Source organism: Bufo bufo, chromosome 8 (genome assembly GCF_905171765.1).
Source record: "Bufo bufo chromosome 8, aBufBuf1.1, whole genome shotgun sequence".
Taxonomy (NCBI): domain Eukaryota; kingdom Metazoa; phylum Chordata; class Amphibia; order Anura; family Bufonidae; genus Bufo; species Bufo bufo.
Window position 1 is genome coordinate 219,779,769 of NC_053396.1, and position 17,934 is coordinate 219,797,702.

Here is a 17,934-nt window from a genome sequence, read left to right on the forward strand (position 1 = left end):
CTATACATGTTAAGGTCCTTTAATCTTTCCTGGTAAGTTTGGCCAATCAGAGGCTCTCCAGCTGTTGCAAAATTACAACTCCCAGCATTCCCAGACTGCCTACAGCTATCAGCCTACAGCAGGGCATGGTGGGAGTTGTTCATCCCTGCTATATAACCATCACAGAACACAATGGGTCACCCAGGGTGAGTTAAACAAGTTTAAAAAAGCAAAAAAAAAAAATCTAAACATATCACAAAAAATATAAAAGTTAAAATCACTCCACTTTCCCCCCCCCCCCAAAAAAAAAATACATAACCAATAAAAAATACACATCACAGACATCACCACTTGTGAAAATGCCCTACTAATGGCATAATGGGGAAAACAATTAAAAAAATTGCCAATTTACAATTTTTTGCCACTTCAACTCCCCAAATTTATTTTATAAAAAGTGACCAAAAAGTCGCTCACACTTCAAAATGGTATCACAGAAAAGTAAAGATCGCCCTGCAAGAAATGACCCCCACACCGCTCCATACACATAACTACAAAAAAGTTATAGGGGTCAGAATATGGTGCTGAAAAAAAAACACAAGTAAAACTACCAGTGCTGTATCACTGTAATCGTACTGAAGGTTACAGGCCACATGGGAGGAGATGAGGCGGCCGCTGTTATGGGCACACTGTGCCGGGCGCTGATGTGGAGGGTTGCTTTGATGCTTTACTAAGTTGCTGCTTCATTCTGACAATTGTTACTATTATTATTTATCATATTTGAGGAAGTGTCTTAATTGCCAGCAAGTTTCTAGGTCCCTGGATTCTTAGCTGACATTACCAATGATAGCCACAAGGTGGCAGTCACAACAAAGTGCTGATACACCAGCTCCATGAACTGCTGGCCTCCTCCACATGGAGGTTTTTGTTCTTAAAATTTGGCAGAGAAACCCCCTCCTGTTGTTTTCGGGGGGAACCCAGGCTGCTGTTTGTGCAGCTGCAGTTTATTTCCATGTTCTTTCTTGGCGCGGACCCGGCTTGAAACCACGCTGGGTGTCCGCTCACAGTTTATAAACCACGTAGGGTGTCCGCTCACAGTTTATAAACCACGCTGGGTGTCCGCTCACAGTTTATAAACCACGTTGGGTGTCCGCTCACAGTTTATAAACCACGTAGGGTGTCCGCTCACAGTTTATAAACCACGCTGGGTGTCCGCTCACAGTTTATAAACCACGTAGGGTGTCCGCTCACAGTTTATAAACCACGTAGGGTGTCCGCTCACAGTTTATAAACTACGTTGGGTGTCCGCTCACAGTTTATAAACCACGTTGGGTGTCCGCTCACAGTTTATAAACCACGTTGGGTGTCCGCTCACAGTTTATAAACCACGTTGGGTGTCCGCTCACAGTTTATAAACCACGTTGGGTGTCCGCTCACAGTTTATAAACCACGTTGGGTGTCCGCTCACAGTTTATAAACCACGTTGGGTGTCCGCTCACAGTTTATAAACCACGTTGGGTGTCCGCTCACAGTTTATAAACTACGTTGGGTGTCCGCTCACAGTTTATAAACCACGTTGGGTGTCCGCTCACAGTTTATAAACCACGTTGGGTGTCCGCTCACAGTTTGTAAACCACGTTGGGTGTCCGCTCACAGTTTATAAACCACGTTGGGTGTCCGCTCACAGTTTATAAACCACGTTGGGTGTCCGCTCACAGTTTATAAACCACGTTGGGTGTCCGCTCACAGTTTATAAACCACGTTGGGTGTCCGCTCACAGTTTATAAACCACGTTGGGTGTCCGCTCACAGTTTATAAACTACGTTGGGTGTCCGCTCACAGTTTATAAACCACGTTGGGTGTCTGCTCACAGTTTATAAACCACGTTGGGTGTCCGCTCACAGTTTATAAACCACGTTGGGTGTCCGCTCACAGTTTATAAACTACGTTGGGTGTCCGCTCACAGTTTATAAACCACGTTGGGTGTCTGCTCACAGTTTATAAACCACGTTGGGTGTCCGCTCACAGTTTGTAAACCACGTTGGGTGTCCGCTCACAGTTTATAAACCACGCTGGGTGTCCGCTCACAGTTTATAAACCACGTTGGGTGTCCGCTCACAGTTTATAAACCACGTTGGGTGTCCGCTCACAGTTTATAAACCACGCTGGGTGTCCGCTCACAGTTCATGTGCATTTCATGAGCGGCTCTGCTGCACCCAAACACTGTGGCAGAAACCAACGGGTGCTGAGGGATCTGCAGTGGGACTTGACATCTGCAAATGTGTGTGCGCCATTCTGTTCACACTTGCAGGTTTGGTCAGTATTTGACATTTGAGGTGGCCTTGTGGTTCACCCTGCAGTCGATTTGCGGCGAACTTTACGCATTTACGATTCGCCGAACATGTAAACATATGGCAATGTTCGCATGCGCCATATTATTTTGCATTGCGCCGGACTTTGACCCATGACACATCCATCAGGTGGTACAGGACAGCCAATGGAGACATTTCAGCACATGGACACCCTCTACCTTATTAATAAACCTGATCTGGCCGACATTTTACATTCAGTGTTTTGCCAGTGTAGGGAGAGGTTGCTGTGTGGATCAGGGACAGACTGTTAGGGACACCAAACACTAGCTAATAGGGCCACAAAAGTCCTTTTAACGACTGGTATAGGTGTGCTATCGATAGGTGTGATACACAGAGGGGTGTAATATACTTATAATATACTTTGTAACATAGAAATGATATTATAGTGCATTTGTATTGTGCAGCAGTTGTGTGCGGTTCTGCTGCGATACTGCAGGTATATAGAGGGATAAACGCTATTGGAATAACTATTTTCAACGGGTGTGATATTCCTGTTGCCCCAAAAAATACTGATTGCGGCCTGCGATATACCTACTTCCGCAAATACTGCTCTTCTCTAGTGACTTTGTCACAGGGTCATTTTGACATTAACAGGCAGAGGAAGAGGCTGGCCATTCTGCAGGGGTGGTAGGGGTCGGGCAGGTGCACCAGGCCGGAGCCTGAGTGGGAAGTTGGAGAAGGTGCGTGCGATTACGTCAAAGGACGCACCAGAGTTGGTTGAGTGGCTCACTCAGTCTTCCGCTTCTGCACCCTCCTCATCCTCTGTATCTGCACCCTCCTCATCCTCTGTATCTGCACCCTCCTCATCCTCTGTATCTGCACCCTCCTCACTCTCTGCTGTGTGCACCCCCAAAGACACCACCAACACCATAGCCCCTCCACTCAAGAGAAATTATTTTCCCATCCATTCCCAGACCTTACCGATGCGCAGCCATTCTTGACATCGGATCAGGAAGAAGAGGTAGCCACGGCCGCCACCCAGCGGTCTGATGACAGTACCCAGATCAGCCCAAGGAGGGAGGTCCCTGCTGTTGCTGCCTACTCCGAGATCTCTAATGTCAGTGGTGGTGAAGGTGACGATGATGACGTCTCGATGGCCGTCACGTGGGTGCCCACAAGAGAGGAAGAGGAGGGGAGTTCAGATGGAGAGACGGAGCAGCAGATAGGGAGTAGAAGGAGGAGAAGCAGGCAGAACTCGCAGGAGGCAAACCATCCACCATGCACGGTCACATCTGGCGCTCCCATGACGCCGCTACATGGCTCCGCAGTGTGGGCTTTTTTTTTTTTTTAACTTGTCAGCTGCTGACAATAGTGTTGCCATCTGCAGCCTGTGCTGTCAACGCATAAGTCGCAGTAAGGCCAACACTCACCTAGGGACGACCGCCTTAAAAAGGCACCTGGCCTCCCATCACCGAGCCCAGTGGGAGCAACGCCGTGAGAACCCACAAAGACACACTCCCAGCATTCCACGTCCTGCCTCTTCTCCTCCCCCCCCCCCCAATTTGTCCTCCACCCTCCACCGTGCCGTCGTCGCGTTCATCTGGCAGAACGCAGGCTTCCGTGGCCCAAATGTTCAGGCATAAAAAGTTGATGACGCCGGATAACCCTCTTGCCCAACGGCTGACCGCTGGCTTGTCGGAACTGCTAGCCCGCCAACTACTGCCATATAAACTGGTGGACTCAGAGGCCTTTAGAAAATTTGTGGCCATCGGCACAACGCAATGGAAGGTCCCCGGAAGGAAATATTTCTCCCAGAAGGTCATCCCTGAACTATATGGCCACGTTCAGCGGCAAGTGAATATATCTCTGCACAGTGTCGGTGCCAAGATACATCTGACGGCCGTCAAGCATGTAACCCGTGGCACCCGTGGGGATTTGGTGTTACCGCCATGGATTGCATGCAGGCCTGCCTCTTCTTCTTCTCCTACTCCTACTCCATCCTCCATCTCCTCCTCGGCTGACTCCTCCTTTTCCACTGCTACCGTCTCTTCCACTGCACCCCCCCAAGCTCCCCAGAACCTATTCGACGTTCCAGGTGAGACGTTGCCATGCTGTGCTGCGGCTGTTGTGCCTAGAAGCCAAGAGCCACACCGGTCCTGCACTCCTTTCAGCTCTGCGGCCACAGGCCGATCAGTGGCTAACCCCGCTCAATTTTACAGTTGGTAAAGTGGTGTGCGACAATGGTGCCAATCTGCTGAGCGCGCTGAAACAGGGCAAAACGACACACGTGCCGAGCATGGCGGTAGGCCAGGAGAATCTCGGCCCATTTTAGAAGATCTTACACGGCCATGGCCTTACTGACCGTCAGCAGCGACACCACCTGCCCGTCAGACGTCTGATTTGTGACTGCCCGAAATGATGGAACTCCACCGTGTATATGCTTGATAGGCCTGTACTCCCGTGGCCTAAAATAACATTTTTCTAGGCTCCAGCAGGGCACATTTTTGAGAGTTTCCCTTTAAGATGCATAAAAATGTCCCCTGATTAAAATACATATTTTTTGTGGGAATTCTTGTCACTGATCCCCCTCTGGTATGTCCATGTTGTGGGACTATTTGTGGGACTTCTAGTAATTATTTGGTGGCTGCAAATATGAGCTGAAGGTTTTTCAGGTTCGTCTGCCATTAAAGTGAATGGGGCCCACTGCGAACGCGCGGTTCGCTAACATTTGATCGCGAAACACGCGTTCGCAAAACATCCCGGCCGACGTTCGTCCATCACTATTTGACATCGGTATTTGGAATCTGACAGAGATAAGGTACGATGCAAAGATGTCCGTCTCTTCTGTATCCTGCACCCGCTCCTGGTCCTGGCTTACGAATACTGAACAGGTGAAAGTGGCCGAAAGGGAACAGTTCTGATCGCAGATGATGGGATTGTCCTTTATGCAATTTCCCACAAAGTATCAGAAATGGGAGACGCATGACGTCATTACTAGAGATGGAGAGTTCGATTAGTCTGCTTTGCCAAATTTCACAAAGAAATTCTCTTTGTGACGAAGCGCATTTATTCGTATGTAGAGAGCACAATGACGGGAAACGGTGATCGCATCGCCCCCCTGTCATTGAACCCCTAAGATGCCGCGTTCATTGCTGATCGCAGCATCCGAGATTAAAAAATTGAGGGCTTTTAGGGGTTAATAAGTAAAAAATAAATTAAAAATACTTACCTTATCCATTTGCTTGCGAAAAGTCAGCCACCGCGCAAAATCTTGTGTGATATCTTCAATCAAGATGGCCGCGGTGGGCTCATCGCGCACAAATGGATGAGGTGAGTATTTTTTTTTCACTGCCATTTCAGGGAAAATTGATTCATTACCATGAAGAGCAAGGAAATTTGGCTTTGCGGCAAATCAAATTTTTCCTGAAATTTGCATCGAAGTCCGCTTTGGATACTTCGATGCGCTCAACACTAAGCATTACTATAAGGGCTCATGTACGCTAATGTATTTTCTTTCCGTGTCCGCTCCATTATTTTTTGGCGAACCGTATGCGGAACCATTCATTTCAAAGGGTCCACAAAAAACGAAAGTTACTCCATGTGCATTCCATTTCTATATGTCCGTATTTCTGTTCCAAAAAGATATAGAACACGTCCTACTATTGTCCGCATTACGGACAAGGATAGGACTGTTCTATTAGGGGCCGGCTGTTCCGTTCTGCAAAATACAGAATGCACACGGGCGTCATCCGTATTTTTTGTGGATCCGTTAATACATATGGTCGTGTCCATGAGCCCTAAGTTGCGCGGTGGCTCAGCGGTTAGCACTGGTTCCTTGCCGCGCTGGGGTCCTGGGTTTAATCCGAGGACAACATCTGCATGTATGTTCTCCCCGTCTTTGTGTGGGTTTCCTCCGGGTTCTCCGGTTTCCTCCCACACTCCAAAGACATACTGATAGGGACCTTAGATTGTGAGCTCTTCTGGAGACAGCAAGTGACGCTAACGTCTGTAAAGCGCTATATAAGTACGTAAATTAAATAATCTCATCTACCTCAAAGGAAAAAGGGAATAATTGGAAAGCCGGTCAATCGTGAGAGCGTTTGGCCATACGTGAACCCGCTCCATATGTGACCAGGGACATGGGAGGATTGCAGTTGGGTTGAGTCAGGGAATTTGGTGCAGTGATTGCAGTCTTATCGCATTTACCTCCAACTGCTGAAGCGGAGGCGACGTGGGATGTCTGACGGAAACTCAATATCCAAGTTGATTATGGTAATATCAGGAGATTTTAATCGGGTTTCTGTCGCCTCTGCTTTGCCGGTGTTTCAGCAAAATGTGACATGAATGACGAGGAGTAAGAACATTCTGGACCTCTTATATGCTAATGTTCCAACCTTTGGAGAGAACTCTGCAGCTTTCTCAAGCATGCGGCAAGTAGCGCTTAGCACACTCCATCCACCTCCAGTATTAAAGGGGTTTTACGAGACTTAAATACTGATGCCCATCAGTATCTGATCGGCGGAGGTCTGATACCCAGGACCCCCACCGATCAGCTGTTCGAGAAGGCAGTGGCACTTGCAGCAGCCTTCTCGCAGCTTTCCATAGGTCATGGGATGTCACAGTCATTGGTCCCGTGGTCTAGGTGCAGCTCAGCCCCATAGAAGTGAAAGGGGCTCAGTTGTGATACCAAGCACGGCCGCTATACAATGTACAACATTCCGCTTGGTGAGTGGGGAGAAGGCTGCGAGCATCGGTGCCTTCTCAAATAACTGATCAGTGGGGGCTGGAGTAGAGAATAGCAAAGTTTTGAAAAAATCTATTCAGCAACTTCGCCAACATTCGCCAAGAAATTTGATTAGTTACTAATTAATTTCTATAATTCAGGTATACCCGGGCCCCTATGACTTAGAGTACGGCCACACGGAGCGGCCGTGCTGCAGGTGGGTTGTGGTCATGCTGCAGTAAAGAACCATGTGGCCAATTAGCCCGCAGCTGCCGTTCATGTAATATTGAAGACCGCACTGTATAGTCCTTCTTTATTGTTAATGGCTGCACTTTTAATGCTCCTTTAAACAGGGGCTGTTACTGGTCTGGGGTTTGACTGGTGAGGTGGGGGCACAATATGCAGATTATTGCTGCTCTTTCCTGCAATCTCCTGCAGGTTATTTGACAGTAAACACAGAATATTAATCAGCTCTGGCATACCCTCTTCCCCAACCCCATGGCTCTCCTGCCACACAGGTGGGAGCCCTTCTTCTGCCATCTGCTTTTCCTCCTTTTCCACATCATCTAATATCGATGAGAATAGGTCATCAGGCACATCCCGCTCCTCCTCTCTATGCATCTTGCTGACTTTTCATGGAGACCAAGAAGGATGATTTGGAAGAAGTAACACCAGCAAAAGATGAGAATGGTCATCATTAAGATGTGGCCCCTGTAAGGGGTGCAGACTGGCTGGTATTGGTTGGCGCACTGGCAGTGGATTAATTAAGACTTCCATCTTATTGGTATTGAATTTCATATCTTAGTTTACTGCTGATGTAGGAATAAGTAAATAAAACTGATGCAGAATAAGTCTCCCTGCATCTCCCGGCAGTCTCCATGCACTCTCCCTACAGTCTCCCTGCACTCTCCCTACAGTCTCCCTGCACTCTCCCTACAGTCTCCCTGTACTCTCCCTACAGTCTCCCTGTACTCTCCCTACAGTCTCCCTGCACTCTCCCTACAGTCTCCCTGCATCTCCCGGCAGTCTCCATGCACTCCCTACAGTCTCCCTGCACTCTCCCTACAGTCTCCCTGCACTCTCCCTGCATCTCCCGGCAGTCTCCATGCACTCTCCCTACAGTCTCCCTGCACTCTCCCTACAGTCTCCCTGTACTCTCCCTACAGTCTCCCTGTACTCTCCCTACAGTCTCCCTGTACTCTCCCTACAGTCTCCCTGCACTCTCCCTACAGTCTCCCTGCACTCTACCGGCAGTCTCCCTGTACTCTCCATGCAGTCTCCCTGTACTCTCCATGCAGTCTCCCTGTTCTCTCCATGCAGTCTCCCTGCACTCTCCATGCAGTCTCCCTGTATTCTCCCTACAGTCTCCCTGTACTCTCCCTACAGTCTCCCTGTCCTCTCCCTACAGTCTCCCTGCACTCTCCCTACAGTCTCCCTGCACTCTCCCTACAGTCTCCCTGTACTCTACCGGCAGTCTCCATGTACTCTCCATGCAGTCTCCCTGTACTCTCCATGCAGTCTCCCTGTACTCTCCATGCAGTCTCCCTACAGTCTCCCTGCACTCTCCCTGAAGTCTCCCTGCACTCTCCGGCAGTCTCCCTGTACTCTACCGGCAGTCTCCCTGCACTTTCCTTGCATTATCCCTGCAGTCTCTCTGCAGTCTCCCTGTACTCTCCTATCATCATCATTAACCCTATATATTCCTAATGTACTTCCTAGTAAATGAGCAGCTTTGCCCGCATCAGGGAAAAATAGGTCACTAACACCCCCCACCCCACCTCTAGGATCAGCATTCCTGAAATACTATCTGCTGATGGTGATTCTGCTCTTTCCACTATGTAACTCTCAGTCTGTGACCTTAGGATCAGCACACTCCGCTCCTGAAATACTCTGTGCTGCTGGTGATTGAGGGGTTAAAAAATAAAGCTAATTAACTCACCTTATCCACTTGATCGCGCAGCCGGCATCGTCTTCTTTCTTCTTCTTTCAGGACCTGCAAAAGGACCTTTGATGACGTAATCATGCTCACCACGTGATCCTTCTATCTTCATTCAGCAGGACCTGCGCTGACGTCACCAAATGTCATCAAAGGTCCTTTTGCAGGTCCTGAAAGAAGAAGAAAGAAGACGATGCCGGCTGCGCAATCAAGTGGATAAGGTGAGTTAATTAGCTTTATTTTTTAACCCCTCAATCAACATTTTAGTAAGCAATCTGTATTAAGAATGCTATTATTTTCCCTTGTAACCATGTTATAAGGGACAATAATACAGGGAATACACTTTAATGGGGTCCGAGGTGGCTCATCCCTATCATCTCCTAGCAACCATGCGTGAAAATCGCACCGCATCCGCACTTGCTTGCGAATGCTTGCGATTTTCACGCAGCCCCATTCATTTCTATGGGGCCTGCGTTGCGTGAAAACGCAAAATATAGAACATGCTGCGATTTTCACGCAACGCACAAGTGATGTGTGAAAAACATCGCTCATGTACACAGCCCCATTGAAATGATTGGGTCCGGATTCAGTGCGTGGAAAACTCGCCCTTGTGAAAGGGGCCTAAGTCTGTCACCTTCCACAACCCTCAGTCAGAACAAGCTGTATCTCCTTCAGAACATTAGGGGCAGTAGCTTCCAGTGCTTCAGTCATATTCTCTGAAAGATGTTCTGCAGCAGTTCTCTGTACCATCAGCACCTCCCTGCTAGTCTCCTATACTTCTCATACACTCTGTTGGATGAATTTCTGGATTACTGGATGCCAGATTATAGGAATTTACCACATCGAGCTGCTCCTAATCATTTACAGAATTCTGAAGCCATTTTTTGGACGTTATGGGCTGTCTGAGTTTAATTTATGCTATAGTTACTAAAGGGGTTATTGTGAGGATTAACCCTTGGTGGCATTAAATGTCTCTCTGTGGTGGGTGGCCTTAGCTCAACTCAGCCGTGGCTGTTCCCTCACAGACTGAGCTGAGCTGTACCAACACTAGCTCCTTGTTATTGAGGATGTCTCCATCTGGCAGAGAGAATCGCTACCTCGGCCAATAAAAATAAAACCGTGTGTGCGTGGAGTCTGAGAGATCAGCTGAAGCCCCCATCACATCTGAACATGGATGACACCGGACACTCGTTCAGGTATTACATGCTTGGTCCCTGACATTTCTGATGATGATGGTGATTCATTGGTCCAGGCTGAGTCCGACCCACGCATGACATAGCTTCTGTACACTATTCTGACCAATATCACAGCCGCGGTGGTCATTCAGCCTATGAAAATATTGGGACTAAAGTAACAAGACTGCAGCCGTGGTGTTGCAGAGATTGTGCTGGTCACACAATGTCTGAACACTGAGAGATCATGTTACAGCTACTGCCCATAGAGTTCTATGGAGAGGGGAAGAGGAGGAGGAGAAGAAGAACGAGGGAGCAACTGCAGGAGAGTGAAACATATACACAAAGACTAAGCAACTGCTGGTTGTATGATGCAGTCCACACCAAGTGCTGTATTCACAGCATGTATATTTGTATATATATTGTACAATCTCCTCAATGTTGTTGTTTCTGTATTATTGTCTCAACCCAATGCTGGATTACAGCTACAATGCTTAGTCCTTTTATATAATGTCCTCCATGCTGTTGTTTCTATTTTATTGTCTCCGTCTAGTGCTGGATTTATAGCTGCACTGCTTAGTCCTCCTATATATACTGTGCTCCATGCTGTTGTTTCTATTTTGTTGTCTCCATCCAGTGCTGGACTCCCAGCTGGACTTCTCAGTACTCCTATATACTGTCCTCTATGCTGTTGTTTCTATTTTATTGTCTCCATCCAGTGCTAGATTTACAGCTGCACTGCTCAGTACTCCTATATAATGTCCTCCATGCTGTTGTTTCTAATTTATTGTCTTCATCCAGTGCTGGATTCACAACTGCTATGCTCAGTTTTTCTATATACTGTCCTCCATGCTGCTGTTTCCATTTTATTATCTCCATCTAGTGCTGGATTTACAGCTGCACTGCCCAGTACTCCTATATAATGTCCTCCATGCTGTTGTGTGCATATTACTGTCTCAGTCCAGTGCTCAATTCACAACTATACTGCTTAGTCCTCATATATACTGTCCTCCATGCTGTTGTGTATGTACTACTGTCTCAGTCCAGTGCTCGATTCACAGCTACACTGCTTAGTCCTCCTATATACTGTTCTTCATGCTGTTGTTTCTATTTTAGTTTCTCCATCCAGTGCTTTATTCACAGCTGCATTTCTCAGTCCTCTTATATAATGTCCTCCATGCTATTGTGTCTGTATTACTGTCTCAGTCCAGTGCTCAATTTATAGCTATACTGTTTAGTCCTCCTATAAACTGTCCTCCATGCTGTTGTGTTTGTATTACTGTCTTAGTCCAGTGCTTGATTCACAGCTATAATGCTTAGTCCTCCTATACACTGTCCTCTATGCTGTTGTTTCTATTTTATTGTCTCCATCCAAATGCTGTATTCACTGATTTGTCCTCTTATATACTGTCCTCTACACTGTTGTTTCTATTTTATTGTCTCCAACTCCATCCAGTGCTGGATTCACAGCTGCATTGCTCAGTACTCCTGGATATACTGTCCTCTATGCTGTTGTTTCTATTTTATTGTCTCTATCCAGTGCTGGATTTATAGCTGCACTGCTCAGTCCTCCTATATACTGTCCTCCATGCAGTTATTTCTATTTTATTATCTCCATCCAGTCCTGGATTTATAGCTGCACTGCTCAGTCCTCCATGATGTTGTGTCTGTATTGCTGTCTCAGTCCAGTGATGGATTCACAGCTGCACTGCTCAATCCTTTATACTTTCCTCCATACTGTTGTTTCTATTTTATTGTCTCCATCGAGTGCTGGATTTGCAGCTGCACTGCTCAGTCCTCCTATAAAATGTCCTCTATGCTGTTGTGTCTGTACTACTGTCTCAGTTCAGTACTCTATTATAGCTAGACTGCTTAGTCCTCCTATATACTGCCCTCCATGCTGTTGTTACTATTTTATTGTCTCCATTCAGTTCTGTATTTACAGCTTCACTTCTCAGTCCTCCAATATAATGTCTTCGATGCTGTTGTGTCTGTATTACTGTCTCAGTCCAGTGCTGGATTCACAGCTACACTGCTCAGTGCTTCTATATACTGTCCTTCATGCTGTTGTTTCTATTTTATTGTTTCCATACAGTGCTGGATTTACAGCTACACTGCCTAGTCCTCCTATATAATGTCCTCCGTGCTGTTGTTCCTGTATTACTAGCTCAGTCCAGTGCTGAATTCACAGCTCCACTGCTTAGTCCTTCTTTATACTGTCCTCCATGCTGTTCTTTCTATTTTATTGTCTCCATCCGGTGCTCAGTTCACAGCTGCACTGCTCAGTCTCCTTTATACTGTCCTCCATGCTGTTGTTTGTATTTTAATGTCTCCATCCTGTGCTGGATTTACAGCTGCACTGCTCAGTACTCCTATATTCTGTCCTCCATGCTGTTGTTTTTATTTTATTGTCTCCATCTAGTGCTATATTTACAGCTGCACTGCCCAGTACTCCTATATAATATCCTCCATGCTGTTGTGTATATATTACTGTCTCAGTCCAGTGCTCAATTCACAGCTATACTGCTTAGTCCTCCTATATACTGTCCTCCATGCTGTTGTGTTTATATTACTGTCTCAGTCCAATGCTGGATTTACAGCTGCACTGCTCAGTACTTCTATATACTGTTCTCCATGCTGTTTCTATTTTATTGTCTCCATCCTGTGCTGGATTTACAGCTGCACTCTTCAGTGCTTCTATATAATATCCTTTGTGCTGTTCTTTCTGTATTACTGTCTATGTGTTACTTCTGAGTTTATGAGAAATTGAGATAGAGGAGCAGGTTCTCTTCTTTTCTGTATAGTGTGCATGGAAGATATCATATTGAAAAGTTTCTTATCTTTGCTTGTTTTATGCAAAGCTATATATAATGCCTTTTACATTTTAGTTTATGGTTCAGTTCAATCTATGGGCACCGCTGTGTTCCTAACCCTCTACCATCTGAAAGTCTCCATCATGAAAGATGCTATCCTTCTTTAACACTCTAAGCATGATATCTTCTCTACTTAGTGTAGATGCCCCAAAGAGGTCTTTTAAAATCTTATGATGGATAAGTTATGTACCAAAAATACACACACAGATAAATAGAAAAAACTGAAAATAAAATAGAAAAAAAAGAGAAAACAACATAAAAAAAAATCCCACAGCAACTGAAACCATCATCATAGTTGCCTCCTTCACCCTAGACTCTATTATTAGGTATCAAAATGAGCAACAAAAAAACAATTAGAATAATTTATTTTAGTGTCAATAATAAACATCGATAATTAAAATAATATTTTTGTATGGTTAAGGCTACATGCACATGAACGTCGTTTGTTTCCATGTCCGATGGCATACGGATGTCATTCGTTTTTTATTTTGCGGATCTGCAATTTGTGGACTGCAAAACACATATGGTAGTGTGCATGTAGCCTAAGGGTACTTTCACACTAGCGTTTTTATTTTCCGGTATTGAGTTCTGTCACAGGGGCCATTAAACCATCAGCTCTGGATGTGGCACTCTGTATGCCTTCCAATTCTGTATTTCCGTTTTTCTGTTCCGTTCAAAGATAGAACATGTCTTATTATTGTCCACATAACGGACAAGGATAGGACTGTTCTATCAGGAGCCAGCTGTTCCGTAAAAAACGGAATTCACGCGGATGTCATCCGTATTTTTTGCGGATCCATTTTTTGCGTACCGCAAAATACTGAAAAAGCCATACGGTCGTGTGCAAGAGGCCTAAGGGCTCATGCACACGACCGTTGTTGTTTTGCGGTCCGTTTTTCACTGATCCGTTGTTCCGAATCTGAGTTTTTTTTCTCTGATTTAAGTCCTGTTCCGTTCCGTTATTCCACAAAACATATCCGTATGATTTCCCTATGCGATCCGTTTTTTGTGGATCAGAAACACTAACTTATTAATCACCAAACACATGAGCAATATGGGCTGGGCATAGCATTTCAACCGTATGGATCCGCAAAATATGGATGAAATACGGATGACATACGGATGTGTTCCGTGTGCATACCATATTTTTTGCGGACCCATTGACTGAATGGCGCCTCGGACCGTGATTTGCGGACAATAATAGTACATGCACTACTTTTTTGCGGAATACAGAAACGGAATGCACACGGAGTACCTTCTGTTGTTTTTGCGGACCCATTGAAGTGAATGGTTCCGCATACGGTCCGCAAAAAAAAAACCCCGAACGGAAGCGGAAAGAAAATGCGTTCGTGTGCATGAGTCCTAAAGCAGAACTCTGAATTCAGCTCTAGAAGTCAGTGGTGAAGAGAAGCAAAGCACAAGTTTCCTAATATGAAATGCATGAGAGGAGAAATGCTTTAACCAAAATCATATTTGAATTGCCCCATAAATGAGTGTATCAGTGCCCGCTATCTGCCAACTGTCAGCCGATCCTATTAATGACGGGCACTCGGGCTTTATAACTGCTATTCTCATCATCTCACATTGGATCTTTCTTATCTATAACATCAGCGGTTAATCAGTCACTGGCTGCTAAGTGTCTTCTATCTGCATTTACAGGAGAATCTTTGAACTTTGTAACAAGTTAAATTCGTCTTTTATAGACAGTAAATAAATACCAAATGGAACATGACGATGTAGCAGAGTGGAATGTGTGTACTTACTGTGAGGTTACTTTGTGCTTTGTGCTAAATTGTGCAAAGATACAGCAGTCCTATGTAACACCACAAATAACACAGTGATAACTCTCTGACTACAGATAATGTAGTAGATATCACTTGCAGTCCTATGTAACACCACAAATAACACAGTGATAACTCTCTGAGTACAGATAATGTAGTAGATGTCACCTGCAGTCCTATGTAACACCTCAGATAGCACCATGATAACTCTCTGAGTACAGATAATGTAGTAGATGTCACTTGCAGTCCTATGTAACACCACAGATAACACAGTGATAACTCTCTGAGTACAGATAATGCAGTACATGTCACCTGCAGTCCTATGTAACACCACAGATAACACAGTGATTACTCTCTGAGTACAGATAATGTAGTAGATGTCGCCTGCAGTCCTATGTAACACCTCAGATAGCACCATGATAACTCTCTGAGTACAGATAATGTAGTAGATGTCGGCTGCAGTCCTATGTAACACTACAGATAACACAGTGGTAACTCTCTGAGTACAGATAATGTAGTAGATGTCACCTGCAGTCCTATGTAACACCACAGATAACACAGTGATAACTCTCTGAATACAGATAATGTAGTAGATGTCACTTGCAGTCCTATGTAACACCACAGATAACACAGTGATAACTCTGTGAGTACAGATAATGTAGTAGATGTCATCTGCAGTCCTATGTAACACCTCAGATAGCACCGTGATAACTCTCTGACTACAGATAATGTAGTAGATGTCACCTGCAGTCCTATGTAACACCATAGATAACACAGTGATAACTCTCTGAGTACAGATAATGTAGTAGATGTCACCTGCAGTCCCATGTAACACCAAAGATAACAGTAATACCTCTCAGTACAGATAATGTAGTAGATGTTACCTGCAGTCCTATGTAATACTACAGATAACATTGATAACTCTCTGAGTATAGATAATGTAGTAGATGTCACCTGCAGTCCTATGTAACACCACAGATAGCACAGTGATAACTCTCTGAGTATAGATAATGTAGTAGATGTCACCCGCAGTCCTATGTAACACCACAGATAAAACAATGATAACTTTCTGAGTATAGATAATGAAGTAGCTGCCACCTGCAGTCCTATGTAACACCACAGATAACAGTGATAACTTTCTGAGTACAGATAATGTAGTAGATGTCACTTGCAGTCCTATGTAACACCACAGATAACACAGTTCTAACTCGCTGAGTACAGATAATGTAGTAGATGTCACCTGCAGTCCTATGTAACACCACAGATAACACAGTTATAACTCGCTGAGTACAGATAATGTAGCAGATGTCACCTGCAGTCCTATGTAACACCGCAGATAACACAGTGATAACTCTCTGAGTACAGATAATGTAGTAGATGTCACTTGCAGTCCTATGTAACACCACAGATAACACAGTTCTAACTCGCTGAGTACAGATAATGTAGTAGATGTCACCTGCAGTCCTATGTAACACCACAGATAACACAGTTATAACTCGCTGAGTACAGATAATGTAGAAGATGTCACCTTCAGTCCTATGTAACACCACAGATAACACAGTTATAACTTGCTGAGTACAGATAATATACTAGATGTAACCTGCAGTCCTATGTAACACCACAGATAACACAGTGATAACTCTCTGAGTACAGATAATGTAGTTGATGTTACCTGCACTCCTATGTAACACCACAGATAACACAGTTATAACTCGCTGAGTACAGATAATGTAGCAGATGTCGCCTGCAGTCCTATGTAACACCACAGATAACACAGTAATAACTCTCTGAGTACAGATAATGTAGAATATGCCACCTGCAGTCCTATGTAACACCTCAGATAACACAATGATAACTCTCTGAGTACAGATAATGTAGTAGAGGTCACCTGCAGTCCTATGTAACACCACAGATAACACAGTGATAACTCTCTGAGTACAGATAATGTAGAATATGCCACCTGCAGTCCTATGTAACACCACAGATAACACAGTTATAACTCGCTGAGTACAGATAATGTAGAATATGCCACCTGCAGTCCTATGTAACACCTCAGATAACACAATGATAACTCTCTGAGTACAGATAATGTAGTTGATGTTACCTGCAGTCCTATGTAACACCACAGATAACACAGTGATAACTCTCTGAGTACAGATAATGTAGAATATGCCACCTGCAGTCCTATGTAACACCACAGATAACACAGTTATAACTCGCTGAGTACAGATAATGTAGCAGATGTCGCCTGCAGTCCTATGTAACACCACAGATAACACAGTGATAACTCTCTGAGTACAGATAATGTAGAATATGTCACCTGCAGTCCTATGTAACACCACAGATAACACAGTGATAACTCTCTGAGTACAGATAATGTAGTTGATGTTACCTGCACTCCTATGTAACACCACAGATAACACAGTTATAACTCGCTGAGTACAGATAATGTAGCAGATGTCGCCTGCAGTCCTATGTAACACCACAGATAACACAGTGATAACTCTCTGAGTACAGATAATGTAGAATATGCCACCTGCAGTCCTATGTAACACCTCAGATAACACAATGATAACTCTCTGAGTACAGATAATGTAGTAGATGTCACCTGCAGTCCTATGTAACACCACAGATAACACAGTGATAACTCTCTGAGTACAGATAATGTAGAATATGCCACCTGCAGTCCTATGTAACACCACAGATAACACAGTTATAACTCGCTGAGTACAGATAATGTAGAATATGCCACCTGCAGTCCTATGTAACACCTCAGATAACACAATGATAACTCTCTGAGTACAGATAATGTAGTTGATGTTACCTGCAGTCCTATGTAACACCACAGATAACACAGTGATAACTCTCTGAGTACAGATAATGTAGAATATGCCACCTGCAGTCCTATGTAACACCACAGATAACACAGTTATAACTCGCTGAGTACAGATAATGTAGCAGATGTCGCCTGCAGTCCTATGTAACACCACAGATAACACAGTGATAACTCTCTGAGTACAGATAATGTAGAATATGCCACCTGCAGTCCTATGTAACACCTCAGATAACACAATGATAACTCTCTGAGTACAGATAATGTAGTAGATGTCACCTGCAGTCCTATGTAACACCACAGATAACACAGTGATAACTCTCTGAGT